Source organism: Tiliqua scincoides, chromosome 6 (genome assembly GCF_035046505.1).
Source record: "Tiliqua scincoides isolate rTilSci1 chromosome 6, rTilSci1.hap2, whole genome shotgun sequence".
Taxonomy (NCBI): domain Eukaryota; kingdom Metazoa; phylum Chordata; class Lepidosauria; order Squamata; family Scincidae; genus Tiliqua; species Tiliqua scincoides.
In genome coordinates, this window is record NC_089826.1 from 37,731,471 (window position 1) to 37,748,675 (window position 17,205).

The following is a 17,205-nucleotide window of genomic DNA, read 5'->3' on the forward strand; positions in this document are numbered from 1 at the left end:
ACTCACTTTAATAAATGATAATTCAGTATTGTTACAGGATAACACAAACCCACTCACTGTGAACTCTGTCCAGTAGAAAAATTCCATCTGAAGTTGGGACTGAATCCCAAGTCACTGAAATGTAATTATGTCTGTTAGAAAGTTCCTGTACAACATGTGCATTCAGAGCAAATGGCACCAGTAGCAAAATTTGGCCTGCTGCATCCATCACAATTTGTTTTGCAGTAAGAATAAAAACAAAACTGGCTGAAATCAAATCCTAAAGAAAGATTAACCAGTGCAATGAAATAATCCATTTATGTGAACTAAAGTTAATGAAATGGACACTTACCAGAAGCAGTTAGCAGGAGAAAGAGAAAAAAAAGCTGTGCTTCAAAGACATATTGTAGTTTAAATTATCTAAAACTAGCAACCCGATCCAAACTAATCCTCTAGCTCAGTGGTTCTCACACATTTAGCACTGGGACCCAGTCTTTAGAGTGAGAATCTGTCAGGACCCACCAGAAGGATGGCATGACCGGAAGTGACATCATCAAGCAGGAATATTTTTAACAATCCTAGGCTGCAATTCTACCCACACTTACCCAGGAGTAAGTCCCATTAACTATAATTGTTAAAATAATATACATAGCAGCCTATTAAAAGTACAGGCCTGTAACATTTCCCAAAATGCAGTCACATAGCATGGTAGTGTCAAGTCTAACAGATTAAAAATAAAATATTGAAATGAACAGGGCCCCACCTGAAATGGGCTCGTGACCCACCTAGTGGGTCCCTACTCACAGTTTGAGAAACACTGCTCTAGCATTTATATGCTCTGTGTTAGTTTTTCACAACTAGCAGTCTTCTTGGAACTGGAGGGCAGCATATATTCCTTGGAACTCAGTTTTGCTTGAAGCTGGAGAATCTGTTGTGTTTAGCTATGTCAGGACCTCAGCCATCTTTTTCACATCAATGATGAACTCAAGATTGCATACTGGCTAAGGTTCTGACATAGCTAAATACAACAGGTTCTCCAGCTTCAAGTGAAACTGAGTTCCAAGGAATATATGCTGCCCTCCAGTTCCAAGAAGACTTCTAGTTGTGGAAAACTAACACAGAGCATATAAATAGTTGCAGTGCTCAGGGACTACTGGAGGAACATGATGGGTTCTCTACAGATAGCAGAATGAACTGTGCTTAACAGAAGGCCATGCACAAATGGGTCAGCTCCACATTTTTGGGAGAAGAGATAGGGGAGGTGGTCTAGGAGGAGCAGTGGGCCCGTGAAAAGTGGTTAAATGGTAGCCAGAAAGCATAGAATGGCAGGGATTGCTGATCAAGACAGAAGTAGGATGTCCACACCAGAACTCCAGCATCAAAGACCATGCTACAAAAGAGCTGGCCACTCTGGTTGTATGCCTGAGTGATTGTGCTTGGATAGGGACTAACTAGCTGCATAGCATATGGCCAGTTTAGCCACTGAATGCAATGACCTCTATGCTTCTGTAAGCAGCTCCTTTATGAGTCCAGCATTGGTGTGTCTCAAGACTTACTCCCAAACAACCACTAATAACCTCTCAATAACATCCTTGAACTGGGCTGGGTTGGGCTGGGTTACAGCCTGATCACTTTTGGGCCAGCTATGGCAAATTCTGGGTATAAGCAGAACATAATTGGAATAGAGAAATCCAGATGACGCTGAAAGTAAGATCTTCCAACTATACGCGTTCCAATGGAGATCCAGCAGTACTTTACAGAATTGATTTCAAAGAAATCCAGTATCACCAGAGCTTTGGTGTAACAAGAAGAAGGTAACTTTGGTGTAACTTTCTTCCTGAGGAGGCCAAGAGCCAACATCAAGAGTCAACTAGCTTACCCCTGAAACTGACTTGTCTCATGAGTGTCCCATTTGTGAAGCTGTGAAAGACTGGAGGAGGAGAGATTTCAAGCATTCTTCTGTGAACAGGAAATCACAGCTTGCAATTTTCCTAAAAGTGGAGTTTGGTGTTCCAATCTTACATCGAGCATTTGTTAGAAACATTTTTTGCATGGGTCATCTAACTGTAGTTGCATCTATTTTGGCTCAAAGAAAGATGTTTCTGGAAATAGTAGTCTCATTATGGGAACTTGAGGGACAACAGGTCTTGAGGCAGGAGTTAGTGACAGAATGTTTTTGTATGTGAAACTATAAAAAATCTGTCCTAGGAGAAGCAAATAATGAGCATCCACCTGGGGAATGAACTGAATGGCTGACAGCGCAGCAAGCAATGAATTCTCCTGCAGTTACCTTTCATGGGATGGTTTGGGAAACTGTTGAGGGCTATTCTATATCATTGGGATGTGGAAGTGGCTATATTGATTCCAGGTGTGGGCTAACAGGCTAATTAAAGCCTTATTGGTTAACTATCCCAATCTGTTTTTCTTAGACAAACAGATTTAATTTCAACTTGTGACTATTTGAACAACTTAGGAAAACATATTAAGTAAGATTTTTATTTTTTTAAGTCAGAGTTGATCCCTAGCAGTTAATGGTGGGGATATTGCGAAGACAGAATCTGATACGTTACACAAGCAGTGCTAGAATCTGATATGTTTCACAAGCAGTGCTAGAACCTCATACGTTAATTCGTTTCTAACTCCATGCCAAAAACCAATAAAACAAACTCCACACATGGTATAGAAAAAAACACCCACATAAATGATGCCAAATAATTCCATTGCAGCCCAATCCTAACCTGCCTGGGAGCAGACAGACAGAGCAGACGTATCCAAGGCAGGGATGGGGCCAGTTGCGGCTCACTCCAGGGCAAGGTTAATCACTCCCCCTTACCCCAGATAACGCTAATGGGGTTACTCAGCTCTGTTACACCTCAAGAGCCCTCCCCCTCCCCCTCCCTCTCCCCTTCACTACCCTGAAATGCCTCCCTCCTGCACTCCCCGTGTCCCCCCCCCCGACCCCTGTGCCAGCCTAGTTCAGCTGGTGCAGTCTTACTTTTATGCTGGCCAAGTGGGACTCGTGTCAACCTTGTTTCAAGGTGTTGCACGTCCATGAGCCAACCTCCCTCCTCTCCCGGTGGTGCGAATGTGCTTTATGAAACTTTCACACCACCAGTTGGCCAGCATAAGGAACTTGCTCTGGCCCATTCCCTTTTTTGGATTGCACCCTTAGTATGCTACAGATTTTCTATTTGAACTTTTAAAAAGAGTTATGTTGTTGTTTATTCAGTTTCTTCTCTGTCAGCTAATAATGCCCTCAGAGTGACTTCCAAAACAGACAATGCAACAATGCAAGAAAAAACATCTAAAGTTCATCCATGCCTTTTAAAACATTTTTAAAAATCCAAAATATCATCACAAAAAAATCATAATTCAACCATAAAACTACAAAATTGTAGAAGGTTTTTATGCTTCAGGAAGTATCCATTCATTCATTCCATTTTTACCCTACCTTTCTCCCTGAAGGGCGCTCAGGTACGTTCACATTAGAGAAAAGAAAAAAAAAACCCTCCTAAAGAGGGCTTTCCTGAAAGAGGATGGTGAGGTCCTAAGCCCCTCCAGTGCCTGAGGTGTTTGTGCCAATAAAGTTCCAAGAAAAGGCACCACAACATTTATCAGCACCATAATAGGAGATCTCTGCCCTTGGCCCTCTATAAGGTTGAGCCTGTAGCGACACATCCTGCCTAGCTGCTGCACCAACCTGGGCAGAGCATCCCTTAATTCATTTGTTAGTGGTGAATGAGCTGGTTTACTGAAGGGGTTAAGAAACGGGCAGCTCTCTTAACCCCGATACACGGGTTTGTAGTAACCCCTGCTAATTGGGAAAGAGGCACTTTTTCAAGTGGGTGCTCATTTTTTTTAGCAGGGGGAGAGTAACTGGCCCACCTCACCCCAGCACTGTCTGTTCTAGTGGCTGTCTGCTGGTATTCATTTGCATTTTTTTAGATTGTGAGCCCTTTTGGGACAGGGAGCCATTTAGTTATTTGATTTTTCTCTGTAAACCGCTTTGTGAACTTTTAGTTGAAAAGCAGTATATAAATACTGTTAATAATAATAATAATAATAATAATAATAATAATAATAATAATAATAATAATAATAATAATAATAATAATTTTAATACACTGCGTAATATTATTTGTACATGTAAAAGTCAGGATTTATAAGCAAAGGTCAACAGAAAACAGGTCCGTATTGTCCATAGATAAGAAGAGACTTGTATTTTTATTTCTGTAATGTGACAATGTTATTTGTTTTCACGTTGATAGATGTAATGGACACTTACCCCAGCGTGATCCCATTAATGTCAAGGTTTACACTCGGGCAACTGGGCACCATGTGGACTTGAAGACAGAATAATTTATATGCCATAGTCCCCCATTTTCCAATGCCTAGTAACTTTGCTGCTGAAAAAAGTCAATGATGGTATATAATTTTTAGGAGCGGTTTTTCTTATTATCTAGTTAAATTCAAAGAGAAGTTAACTCATGCTTGAAACATAACAGTGCTGCAGAGTAAGCAATACCAGGAGGGAAAGAAAATCATAGTGAACGTCGAGAACAAGCTCTCATGAATACACATCTACAAAGAGAGTGCAATTTAACACTGATTGCTATGAAGGCTCAAGGGTATGCAGCAATGCTGAATTATTATTACACATTGTGGAATTTTCATTTGGCATGCCAAAGTCTGTGGAGCACAGCTGAACTCCCTAATGTGAAACTGTCTGGCAGGCATATTTTTCTTCGTACAAAACTTTTACTATTTGCAATAACATTTTTGCTTTGTCCTGAACACTGGACCATTGTATCTTGTTTGATGATGTAGACCATGTGAATGTAACTGTGGGCCTGATGTAAAGGCCGTTTGGCTCTCCTGTCTGGCTTGAGTTAGACTCAGAACATGTTCCAAAATCTACTACAGCCTACGTGGCCAATTTTTTTTTTTCTTTGACAAGGGATGGTTTGAGCATGTGATGCAGTGACATCCAATGCTTTTCTAAGTTTACTTCACGGCTGCTTCTTACGGTACCCAAAAAGTCAAGGTTTTAAGTCCTAGAACCAGCATTGTCCATGGATTCAACAGTGACTCAATTTTGCACATGATGTTAGCTCTGTTGAATTTTCCTGAATGCCAGATTTCCTGCAGTGTTAAGAATCAAGCCAGATATGCTGCTAATTCATCCTTTGTGTCTGTGAGTAAATATAAAAAAGGTGGAAGCACAAATTTCCATTGTTTTTACATTCACACACACACACACACACACACACACACAAACTAGATTACCAGCTGTACAGAGATCAGGATCAGAACTATAATCCTGGGAGAGAGGAAGCTCCAACTAGCCACAGGAGTACATCTGCAAAAAGAATACTACCATAGATTCTACATTATGATGATGATGATTCTAGTACCAGATTAAAGACATAGTTATGACTCCAAACTACTTCCCATCAGGCCTTTCTTTGTTCCTTTCATACCTAAAAACAGACTCATTTCAAAATGCTGATTTCATTTAAACAACCATTGAGCCAGTTCAGATTATACTTCCACGCCCTTCACCTGCCATATGATTAAGAATGAGGACACCCAAAACTTCCCCACTCCCCCATATTATTTAAGCCATAAGAGAATGTGTTAATTGGAAGCTCCACCCACCCCCAATTAATTATGGTAGGCAGAACAGTACAGGGTAGGGAGATACATCATAATGTACACTCCTGTTCTTCATCACATGGTGGTCTAAGCTAGTGGACGGTATTGTTCTAAGTGGCCCATAGTTCTCAGTGGCTGGGGCTATGTGCACAGTTTCATAAACACAAAATGTGGCATTTATGATTCATGGTGCTAGCAGTAGTGTGGGTTGTAATAAGAACAGAGGTTTATGCACAAGTGCACACAATCTCCGTTACTAAAAACATTTCTCTTTCAACGCATGAATGAAAGGAAACTGGGAGAAAATAGGTGACACTAAAACAGGAAAATGTTTATGACATTGATTGCCCAATCCTATCCTCTACCACAGGCACTGTAAGCTGCATTGTCAGACTGCATGCTGCATCCAATGGTGTGTGTGTGTGGAAGGGGAAATCGGACAGGCAGCAGGAGGTAAGTAAAACTATTTTTACTTACTCCCCCCCAGTAGGCTGTCTGGTCACCTGTGAGACTTCTTGGACCTACAACAGCCATTTTGTTGGCATAAATCTAATGAAAGATGTGGGGTGGCCTGGGAAAGAGGGGATAGGATATGGCGCACACCAGTGCCACTGAGATCTTCCTTCCAGGCCCTTCCTTCCCCTTCCAGGTCCTGCCCTTACCTAATCCACCCTGAAACAACCCGTGCCCTCCCAGTCCCCATCTACACCCACACCACTCTGCATCACTTCTGGAGCCATTGCTGCAAGCTGCTGTAATGGGCCTTGTGCTACCAGAATGCTAGTTCCAGTAGTGCAAGGACCCAACAGAATTGGGGCCTGAGATAACGGGAAAAACCCCTTTCGATTAATGGCCAACATTAGGGGCAGACAGTAGCCTGTTGAACATGTCCTGGTATCAAAAGAAAGAACGAATCGGTGGTGCAAGTTGGCATCTGATGCTAACGCAAACTTGAATCATTGCAGACAGTTTACCACTTCTGTTTCATACGGTTGTACCCCTCAGCATTAGGGGTACAACCATACCCTAATGAACAGTCAATGCTGGGTTATAGAGTAACACTTAGACCAGCTTGCTGCTGTTGCTGAAACTTTCCCAGTGTGGAGAGTCTGCCTGTTCCAATAACAGAAATCAGGATAAAAAAGTCCCGATTTCTTGTCCTGTCCTGATAAGAAAGGAGTAGTTTCTGTATGAAATGCAGCAGAAATGTGTGGAATGATGGTTGCCTAGGGACAAAACTATATGAAGGAAACTGGAAACCAGGCCTCTGTGTGTGAACTCTGGAAGAGCATCAAGAGTTGCTCATCAATTGGATGCTGTTGCATCAGGGCAGCAGATCTCCCACGTCCTTTTATCCAATCCTGTGCACAATGTTGCCAAATGTTGGAAAGCTAAACAGCAGAGTACATCTGAGAGTGGCTCTGAAGTGCAGTGCATTCTCATCAGAAGTGTTGCTCTGACAACCAGATGCTAGAAAGTAATTACAGGGAAGATATATCTCGATCATGCCTTCCTCATGAACCTTGCTGGGGCACCTGGTTGGCCACCATAAATAGGTAATACATTCTGCATCCTTAGAAATGCAGAACAGAAGTGCCTACCTTAGAGGAAGACAGCTGTATCTCATGCAACAAAGGCAGTAACAACTGTATTTGTTGCATGAAGAAATGAGTGTGTGGAAAAGCCATTTGGGGTTGAACATGTTGAGGAGGAACGTTGATTGTTTTTCTACCAGTTGTAGTCTGCCATTATTCAGTTGGCATTCATAGAGTTATAGAGAACATATTTCAAGATGTTTAAGGGGGGGGGGAATTATGTGTAAGCATCTGTTCCTAGATGGCATTTATTTTTTTAACAGTGGATTAAATTTAGAAAAGTCATTTCTAAATTTCAAATTTCAAAAGAACCTTTTGAAAATGGCAGAATTCTTTGAATTAGTTTTTATTAGTAGGAGAAAATCCAGTGGGAAGGTCTAGAGCAAGTCCAAGATGAACCATGCAGCTATATACATCTTCCCATCTACTCAGGAATGTGGGTCCATTGTGAGGTTGAAATATTGGGATTGTGCTCACTGACCACTCCATCTGATCTCCACATTTTTAAAGGTCTGAAGAGAATCTACGTGAGAAGTACAATTGTACGGATACATGTAGTCTCTGTATGCATGCTGTGAAACCACAGCCTCCACAGGTATCACTTGTAGACAGGTGAGCTTACTGGTTTCTGAATGAGAAAGAAATTGTTACTTGAGGGTGGGTTCTCTAGGTCAGTGTTTCTCAAACTGTAGGTTGGGAAGCACTAGGTGGGTCGTGAGCCAATTTCAGGTGGGTCCCCATTCATTTCAATATTTTATTTTTAATATATTCGACTTGATGCTCCCATGGTATGTGACTACATTTGAGGAAATGTGATAGATCTGTACAGGGCTTCTGAGAGGAATTTTATCAGGGGGTGCAGTTTTTGGGGGGGCCCTTCCCAAAGGGGGAGGAGGCAATGGGAGCAGGCAGAATGGGAGACAAAATAAGGTGGGGGGAGGGTGTTGACAGCCATAATAGTCTTTGAAGCCCAGGTCTACCAGGCTTCTTGATGCGGAGCCCAGGTCTACCCAGCCATGTGGGATTGGCAGCTAGATAAAGTAATATGGAAAACCAAACACACTCCTAAGTCTCTCTAAAATCTTTGAAGTATAGCAAATCATTACAGAAAATTAGCATCATTGTAGTTAGAATCACACTAGAATGGACAGTGTCCTGTGTGCACCAAAACAAACTTCTGCAGCAGCTGCAGCCCTGCAACGGTGTCCCTGAGCTCCTACACAGTCAAGGCAAAGAGCCACTGTAGCATGCCAGTTTCCTCTCAGATGCGATATGATGTTAAGGAGGGTCATGGATGCATTCCTGAGCCCAGCATGCATGGCTTGCAGCAGCAGTTGCCACTGCATGCCCGCAGTTTAGCCCGCAACATCATGCGCAGGCAGCGAGTTCAGATGAGATAGGAAAATGTAAGATCCCAGGAACTTTCTGGGCCCCCTCTGTCACAAACATCGCCCTTGGGGTAGGGAAGGACCAGGGGAGATTCCCAAGTCAGGCAGGATTTAACCCTCCTCCACCTACACCATCCTTCATAAACCCCCAAGGACAATGTTTTCTATTTTTCTTACTACAGGCCCCAGGTCCTAATAACATACATAAGAACATAAGAACAGCCCCAATGGATCAGGCCATAGGCCCATCTAGTCCAGCTTCCTATATCTCACAGCGGCCCACCAAATGCCCCAGGGAGCACACCAGATAACAAGAGACCTCATCCTGGTGCCCTCCCTTGCATCTGACATTCTGACATAACCCATTTCTAAAATCAGGAGGTTGCACATACACATCATGGCTTGTAACCCATAACGGATTTTTCCTCCAGAAACTTGTCCAATCCCCTTTTAAAGGCATCCAGGCCAGATGCCATCACCACATCCTGCGTCTAGGAGTTCCACAGACCAACCACACACTGAGTAAAGAAATATTTTCTTTTGTCTGTTCTAACTCTCCCAACACTCAATTTTAGTGGATGCCCCCTGGTTCTGGTGCTATGTGAGAGTGTAAAGAGCATCTCTCTATCCACTCTGTCCATCCCCTGCATAATTTTGTATGCCTCAATCATGTCCCCCCTCAGGGGTCTCTTTTCTAGGCTGAAGAGGCCCAAACACCGTAGCCTTTCCTCATAAGGAAGGTGCCCCAGCCCCATAATCATCTTAGTCACTCTCTTTTGCACCTTTTCCATTTCCACTATGTCTTTTTTGAGATGCGGCGACCAGAACTGGACACAATACTCCAGGTGTGGCCTTACCATAGATTTGAACAATGGCATTATAATATTAGCCGTTTTGTTCTCAATACCTTTTCTAATGATTCCAAGCATAATTTGGCCTTCTTTACTGCTGCCGCACACTGGGTCGACACTTTCATCAACCTGTCCACCACCACTCCAAGATCTCTCTCCTGATCTGTCACAGACAGCTCAGAACCCATCACCCTATATGTGAAGTTTTGATTTTTTGCCCCAATGTGCATGACTTTACACTTACTGACATTGAAGCGCATCTGCCATTTTGCTGCCCATTCTACCAGTCTGGAGAGATCCTTCTGGAGCTCCTCACAATCACTTCTGGTCTTCACCACTCGGAAAAGTTTGGTGTCATCTGCAAACTTAGCCACCTCACTGCTCAACCCTGTCTCCAGATCATTTATGAAGAGGTTGAAAAGCACTGGTCCCAGGACAGATCCTTGGGGCACATCACTTTTCACCTCTCTCCATTGTGAAAATTGCCCATTGACACGTTCTCAAACCATGAGAGGACCTGTCCTCTAATTCCCTGACTGTGGAGTTTTTTTAGTAGCCTTTGGTGAGGGACCATGCTGAACGCCTTCTGAAAGTCCAGATATATAATGTCTACAGGTTCTCCCACTTCCACATGCCTGTTGACCTTATCAAAGAATTCTATAAGGTTCGCGAGGCAAGAGTTACCCTTACAGAAGCCATACTGATTCTCCCTCAGCAAGGCCTGTTCGTCTATGTGTTTTGAGACTCTATCTTTTATGAGGCATTACACCATCTTACCCGGTATGGATGTTAGGCTGACCGGCCTATAGTTTCCCAGGTCCCCCCTCTTTCCCTTTTTAAAGATAGCGTGACATTTGCTATCCTCCAATCTTCTGGCACCGTGTCCATTTTGAAGGACAAGTTGCATATTTTAGTCAAGAGATCAGCAACTTCATTCTTCAATTCCTTAATAACTCTTGGGTGGATGCCATCAGGGCCCGGTGACTTATTGATCTTTAATTTATCAGTGAGGTCTGAAATCTTGTCTTTTAACCTCTATCTGACTTAAGTCCTCGGTCAGGAGGGGCCGTTCGGGCAGCAGTATCTGCCCGAGGTCTTCTTCCGTGAAGACAGATGCAAAGAACTCATTTAATTTCTCTGCCATCTCTAAGTCTCCTTTTATCTCCCCTTTCCCTCCCTCACCATCCAGAGGGCCAACCGCTTCTCAATACATTTCCTTGGTCAATTATTGCACTCAATTTTCATGTATAAGACTTTTATTATAACTTCAAGGGAGCTTCAATTGCTCCAAAAAACATATTTACATGAATTACAGTAGCTAAAAACAAGAAAAGATCATATAACTAAAAGAGGCTAAAATTACCACCTTACAGGTTTCTCAACATTTCTTTCAGTATAAAAGCTGTAAACCCCCAGCTCCCTTCTTCCTGCTGTGTCCACTTTTCAGGCACCCACGCCAGGGTTTATTCTCTAAATTACTGATACACTACACCTGGGTAGCCAACAACCAACTTAATCCATCTTAAGGGGAAAGGCACTTGCCCCACCCCGTGACACCCTCCTTTGACTCCTGGGCCCCCTTTCTGACCCTGGGTACAAATTACCCCCTTTACCCCCCTCTCCTAGGCCCTGGATCTGTACTTTGAACAGGCTACTATGTATGCTGCATGCTTTTAACAATGATAGTAAATGGGACTTTCTCCTGGGTAAATGTGGGTAGGATTGCAGCCTAGTATTGTTAAAAAATTTCCTGCTTGATGATGTCATTTCTGGTCATGACATCATTTCGAGTAGGTCCTGACAGATTCTCATTCTAAAAAGTGGGTCTTGGTGCTAAAGGTTTCAGAACCACTGCTCTAGGTGTTTATTAATGTGGAAATGTCATGTGCAAATTGTGTGTGTGACTTAGGGCACAATCCTAACCAGGTCTGCTCAGAAGTAAGTCCTATTTTGTTAAATGGGGCTTACTCTCAGGAAAGTGTGGTTAGGATTGCAGCCTTAGTACTACTTCTTATGATACATTTTGTAATTTGTCTACAGTGTCTGCAGTGGAATGGACAATACCACAAACTATCTAGCCCAGTGGTTCTCAAACTCCTTAACTTTGTGACCCACCTCGTCATCCGAAGTGGGTCCTAGGAAGCTGCAGAGCATTGGCCACATTGCGCTGTGTTTCTCCAACTTGTGTGTTGTGATCCACCCTTGGATCACAGCCTGATTTTTGGATCAGGAACTTGCAAGGCAGTCCAGGATGCAGCATGGCCAATGAGGTCTTCCTGGTCACGGCGGTGCCCCTGACCCACCAAGAATCAGGTCACAACCCACTGGTGGGTTGCAACCCATGGTTTGAGAGACTCTGATATAAGTTAATACCTGATAAGTTGACTCAAGTTTTTCCTTTTGTCTTCACCATCAAGAAAAAAGAAAAATCTTAAACAAAGATAAAAAATACATGCTATTCGGCTCTGTGTCTCCTCATCATAACCTTCACATCCCTAATCAATAATTCTAAAGGGACATAGAAATATGGCAAACTGAACAAGGAACGTTTTTGATCTGTGGGAAAGAAAAAAAAAAAAAACCATGGCAGCCTTCAAGGGTTTCTCGCAAAGTTCTACACTGTATGTTCATTCCACATGCAATGATGCATGAGGAATTGGCTCTGACCCCCTTTCATTGGTTAGCTAGTCTTAAAAAATAAAAAATCCATATACCTGTCAAAGTGTTCTGCTGTATGCTTCTGATGTAAATACATCATCCAGCTTTTCCAACTTTCTGCTGTCCTTCAATGATAACTTGTTGGTTAACCTGCATGCCTGTCACTTTCTGAAAGTGAACTAAGCTTTGCATGCAAATGAGTGCAACCAAATTCCAAATACAGTATCTTCTTTTTAGTTACAAAAAATAAAATCCCTTTCTGGAAGGAGCAATTTGGACATTGCAAGTGGTGACAGGTTGTTTAAACCTTTCCTTCCCTGACACATCTCCACTTCAGCTGCTCCCCACCTCCAATGGGACTCCAACTAACAAATAATTAGAGGGTAAACAAATAATTAGATCCTCACAGAAGAAAGTCAAGATGGGTGATTTACAGCAATAAACAGCTCAATCCTGAACCCGGCAGTGCCCAGGGCTGCAGAGGCACCAAATCACTTCTGAGATCTCTTTGGGGGAAGGAAGCATTTGCTTCAAACTCCCAGGGCAGACAGCAGCTGGTGGCAATGTGTCTCCTCAGCTCTGCACCTGTGTTTGAAAAGCACAGAGTCAAGGAGGCCCATGTCAGGCCACCATACTTGGGAGAGGGGTTAGGATTTGGCAGCAGAGGGCTGCCACTATCCTCGCTTCCCTCGCAGGCCCAATCGTCCACCCTTCCTCCACTCCATTACACCCACTCCTTGTCTCCTCCACCTCTCCAGAAACACTCAACACTGACTGGTGCTGCAGGAGCACCAGCCAGCCCTCCTCCTTGCGCTGAGGAGTCCAAGCAGCAGTGTTTCCTACTTCCCAGGTGCCATAAACATGCTTTACGGCACATTTACGATACCCAGAGAAGATGCTGAGCAGTAACAGAGCTCAGGATTGGGCTCTGAATAAGTGGCAAGTTATGTGCCCTTCTGCTTCCCCATTCCCAATCATATGCTCTTTAGGTCACTTTTTTACCAAAGAAAAAAAGACCATCAGACTATCTTAATACTTATTTGCATGGCGTATTGGCTGGTATTAAGCCAAACATATTGGCTGGTGTTAAGATCCAATTTTCTGATTATCTTGCAAGACACTTTTCCAGATATACTAACTACTTAAAATCAGGCTACAATGGATGCTAGCCCCAGTTCCCCAAATGGGGATGATTTAAAATCTAAACATTGACATTGTAATTTATTACAACATATAGAATCTGTATAAAAATGGAGTCTTCTCACTTGTCCAGTAAGTGAACGAACACATCATATATTAAACGTGTCCCTTGAATAGATTTTATCAAGGAAATCTAAAGCTGTATAATATATTTTACTTATCTTCCCTATGAATCCGCTTGACTGAGGATAAACTTGAACACAAGGTTAGCACTAGCCCCAAATAAGCTGGCAGAAAGAAAAGAGAAACACAAAGCAGTAAAGTCTTAAATGTATAACTAAATAAAAAGTTTTAATAAACCTGACTTTTTTTTTTTCCTGGGGATGTACAACAAATATGGTCAAGAAAGCTGGTCCAGCAATTGTGGGTTATTTGGGAGGGAGATCTGACCTCTGTCAGGGTCATTTGTGTCACTCTGCTTGAGTTATTAATGGCTCAATCTTTATTGGGGCTGGGTGGCAGTGGAACATGATTTCCGCTGGCACTAACTGCCACAAAGTCAGGACCATTGCAAAAGGCACTCTGGCAACATGCTCAGCAGTGTGTGGTTGGGATGCTGGCCGGAAGGCCAGAGCTTTCTCGCTCGCACCAGTGGATCCCTAGCCACCTGCTGATCAAGGTAAGATGGCAGAGAAGGTGGGAGGGCAGGAAGAGAGGCATAACAACAGACAGGGATGCTGAGGGAGGGGGTGTATCTAGCAGCAATGGTGCATGCCAGATCTTAACCCCCCCCCCAGGGAGGGGTAGCCTCCCTACCCCTTTCTCCTCAGACTTGAGCTAGCGAAATCACTAGCACAGGTCTCAAGAGATCCATTGTGAAGTGGGGGGGCTTCCTGAGGTGTAAGGGGATTCAAATCCCCTTTCCTCCCCAAAGCCTTCCAGTCCACCACCCTCCTGCCAGATACAGCATGTCTGTTTTTGGCATAGCTGGACCAGTAGGGGGAAAGGATAAGATTAGGCTGTAAATGTATGGAACTTATACCCTCAACCTAATCAATCTGCGTGATAAAGGGCACAATCCTAACCACGTTTCCAGCCCTGAGGTAAGGGCAATGCAGCTCCGAGGTAAGGGAACAAACATTCCCTTACCTTGAGGAGACCTCCATGACTGCCACCGAACTGCAGGATGCAGCACATGCCCCATTGGCACAGTTGTGTTAGCACGGGAAAGTTGGTTAGGATTTGGGCCATAGTGTCATCAAGTTCACACTGCATCCTATAGTGGGGACATGACCAAGCTTGGCAGAGGTACGTAAAGTATTGTTTACTTATCTTCCCATAAACTACATGGCTACCAAAGTGTCTCCTTAGACCAGGGATGCCCAAACCCCAGCCCACAGGCCACTTGCAGTCCGCTGTGGGTCCCCATCCGGCCCCCAGGGGGTCCCCCATCTCCAATGGGCACTTGGCTCTCACCCCAGCCCTCCCTGGCCCGCCGTGCGAGCTCCGCACCTTGCTTTCCCTCACTGCTGCTGAGCTCAGTGGCAGCGAAGGAAAGACAAGCCAGCGAGTGTGCAGGGCCTTTTATACTGGGAAGGTAACATGAGACTTGCAGGTCTCGAGTTACTTCCCACTATAAAAGACCCTGCACACTTGCCCTCTGGTCTCTTCCTGCCTTGCCCATGGGCTGGGCTGGGCTCTGCTGGGCTGGGCTCCCCTCCCATCCCCTCCTGCAACCTGAGCCAGAGGAGTGCAGGAGAGAGAGAGAGAGATCCCGTGGGAGGGAGGGAGAAGAGCCCAGCCCAGCCCGCAGCACATGCCTCTGAGGGAGGGAGGGCTGGTTGGCTGGGCCAGCCAGGAAGGCAGGCAGCAGCAGCAGTAGCACATGCTGCCCTCGATAGCGAGGAAGGGCGGTTAGGTGGGCAGGCAGGTAGGCATGCAGCTGGGCAAGCAGGCAGGCAGCCAAGCGGGCAAGTGGGCGGCCAGGCAGGACAACATACCACCCAAGCAAATGAGGGAAGGAAGGAGGGAGGGCGAGGGTGCAGGCGAGCAGGCAGGTGTATGTGTGTGAAAGTTTGGAAGATCCCCCCTCCATTTGTGTGTATGAATGAGATCATAAACTGGCATGAAGATCTCCCCCCCCCCTTATTAGGGTGAATGGAATCATAAACTGGATTGAATTCATTCATTCATTTTCCATCACTAATATATTCATTTATGTAAATTTATTCAAATTTGAAATGTAAATGTATTCTTTTCTTTCTGGCCCCCAACACAGTGTCAGAGAGATGTTGTGGCCCTCCTGCCAAAAACTTTGAGCACCCCTGCTTTAGACCTACATCAGCTATATGGTTAATGCATGTCTGAGGAGCCACAGGGTGGGTGTTGGGCCAGGAAAGGCAGGCTAGGATCCCTGTGTGAGTGACTGCAGCTGAGACCCACCCCCTCCCACCCTCAAACTCCCTCTGCTCACCCCACTCTGTGCCCTGCTCCTTCCGCTAACTGTCTATGATCCACTTCTGCCACCACTACCTCCAGTGTGGCACAGGGGAGCCATTGGTTCATGTGTGGATCCTCTAGCCATTTGTGCCACTGGTCCTTCAGTGCAAAACAGTGGCACAAGATAGAGCTGGGCTGCCTGTTACTTTGAAGTCTCAAAGGCAGACAGAAGGTTTCCCTAAAATGAAGTTTTCCTAAAATTGTAGGAATGCGTATAGTTAATTAGTGATCGCTCCATTGCTAATGCCTAAATGAGCACAAAATACTCTCTTCTATTCACTCGTGAGCTGCTCATGAAAAACAAATTCCAAGAAGAAGAAGTTGAAGAGGTTTACAAAATGGATTCCAGGTTTGTGAAGGCCCCTATCAGTCGGACTGAACTGTTTCAGCTTGGCCTTGAATAATTCATTCCTGGAGCTTTTGTTGTTTCATCAGATTGTAGACGGTGCAAAGAAGCTTGTCTCTGTTCCTCAGCTGGCTAACATTACACTTTGCAGTTTCCCACTCCAAAAATATGGTTCTAATTAAGACCTCTAATAAGCCCAAAGGATGCAGAGGAAGAGTGGGAGAAGGAGAAAAAAATATTTTTAGCATTCCTCTTTAGTTCTGTTAAACACAAGCCCCCTTTTCATGTGAAATCCATAATAGGCTACATAGCTTTGGGAAAAAAAAATATTTAAATGCGCTTTTATTAAATAACATCAGTTGTCATTTGGCTTGTGGGAACAGATAGAGGCCAACATCTTAAATGGGAAACTTTTGCCAGTGCAATTTATATCCTGTAGTAAAAGATGGGGGGGGGGGGGGAATAATAAAAGAATAGGAATGTCTTGGTGAAGGGGCCATTTTCCAGGCTGTGTTTAATAAAATATATATACTGTATTGTGTGTTGAGTTTATTGATCCTTGATGTCTGAGAGCTTCTTGGAATGATATAGAAGCATATACTCTTAATTATTTTTGTATTAGGCTCTCAAGTTGTGGCACTTCTTATTAATAAGTTTAAGGTTCATTGACCTTTTCAATTCCTTTGAGGATAAATGAAATATATGTTTTCCTAATTATGCTATACAAGGCTACTCTCTAGGTATCCAAGAGCCCATGGATTAAATACTGGGAATGACAACTTTGCCTGGATGTATACACTGAGCTCTGTATAAGAAGAGGATTCCCTGTTCCCTTAAAACTGGAAAATACATACCTATCTCAGAAGGGATTGGGAAAGTTACTGAACCCTCCTGCCCAAAGTGTTCTGCTTAATCAAATAAAAATGGCTTCAACGAAAGGTTGTTCCATCCCATCCCTTCAGAACCGGCAAGCAGTCTTCAGTGCCTAATTAGCTAATCCCTGGCCTACATACAGTCTTTGTATATGTTTGTGGCTACTGGTTAACCTTTCCATTATTTAAAGCAGGCTACTGTTTAGTAGCCTAAACGATCAA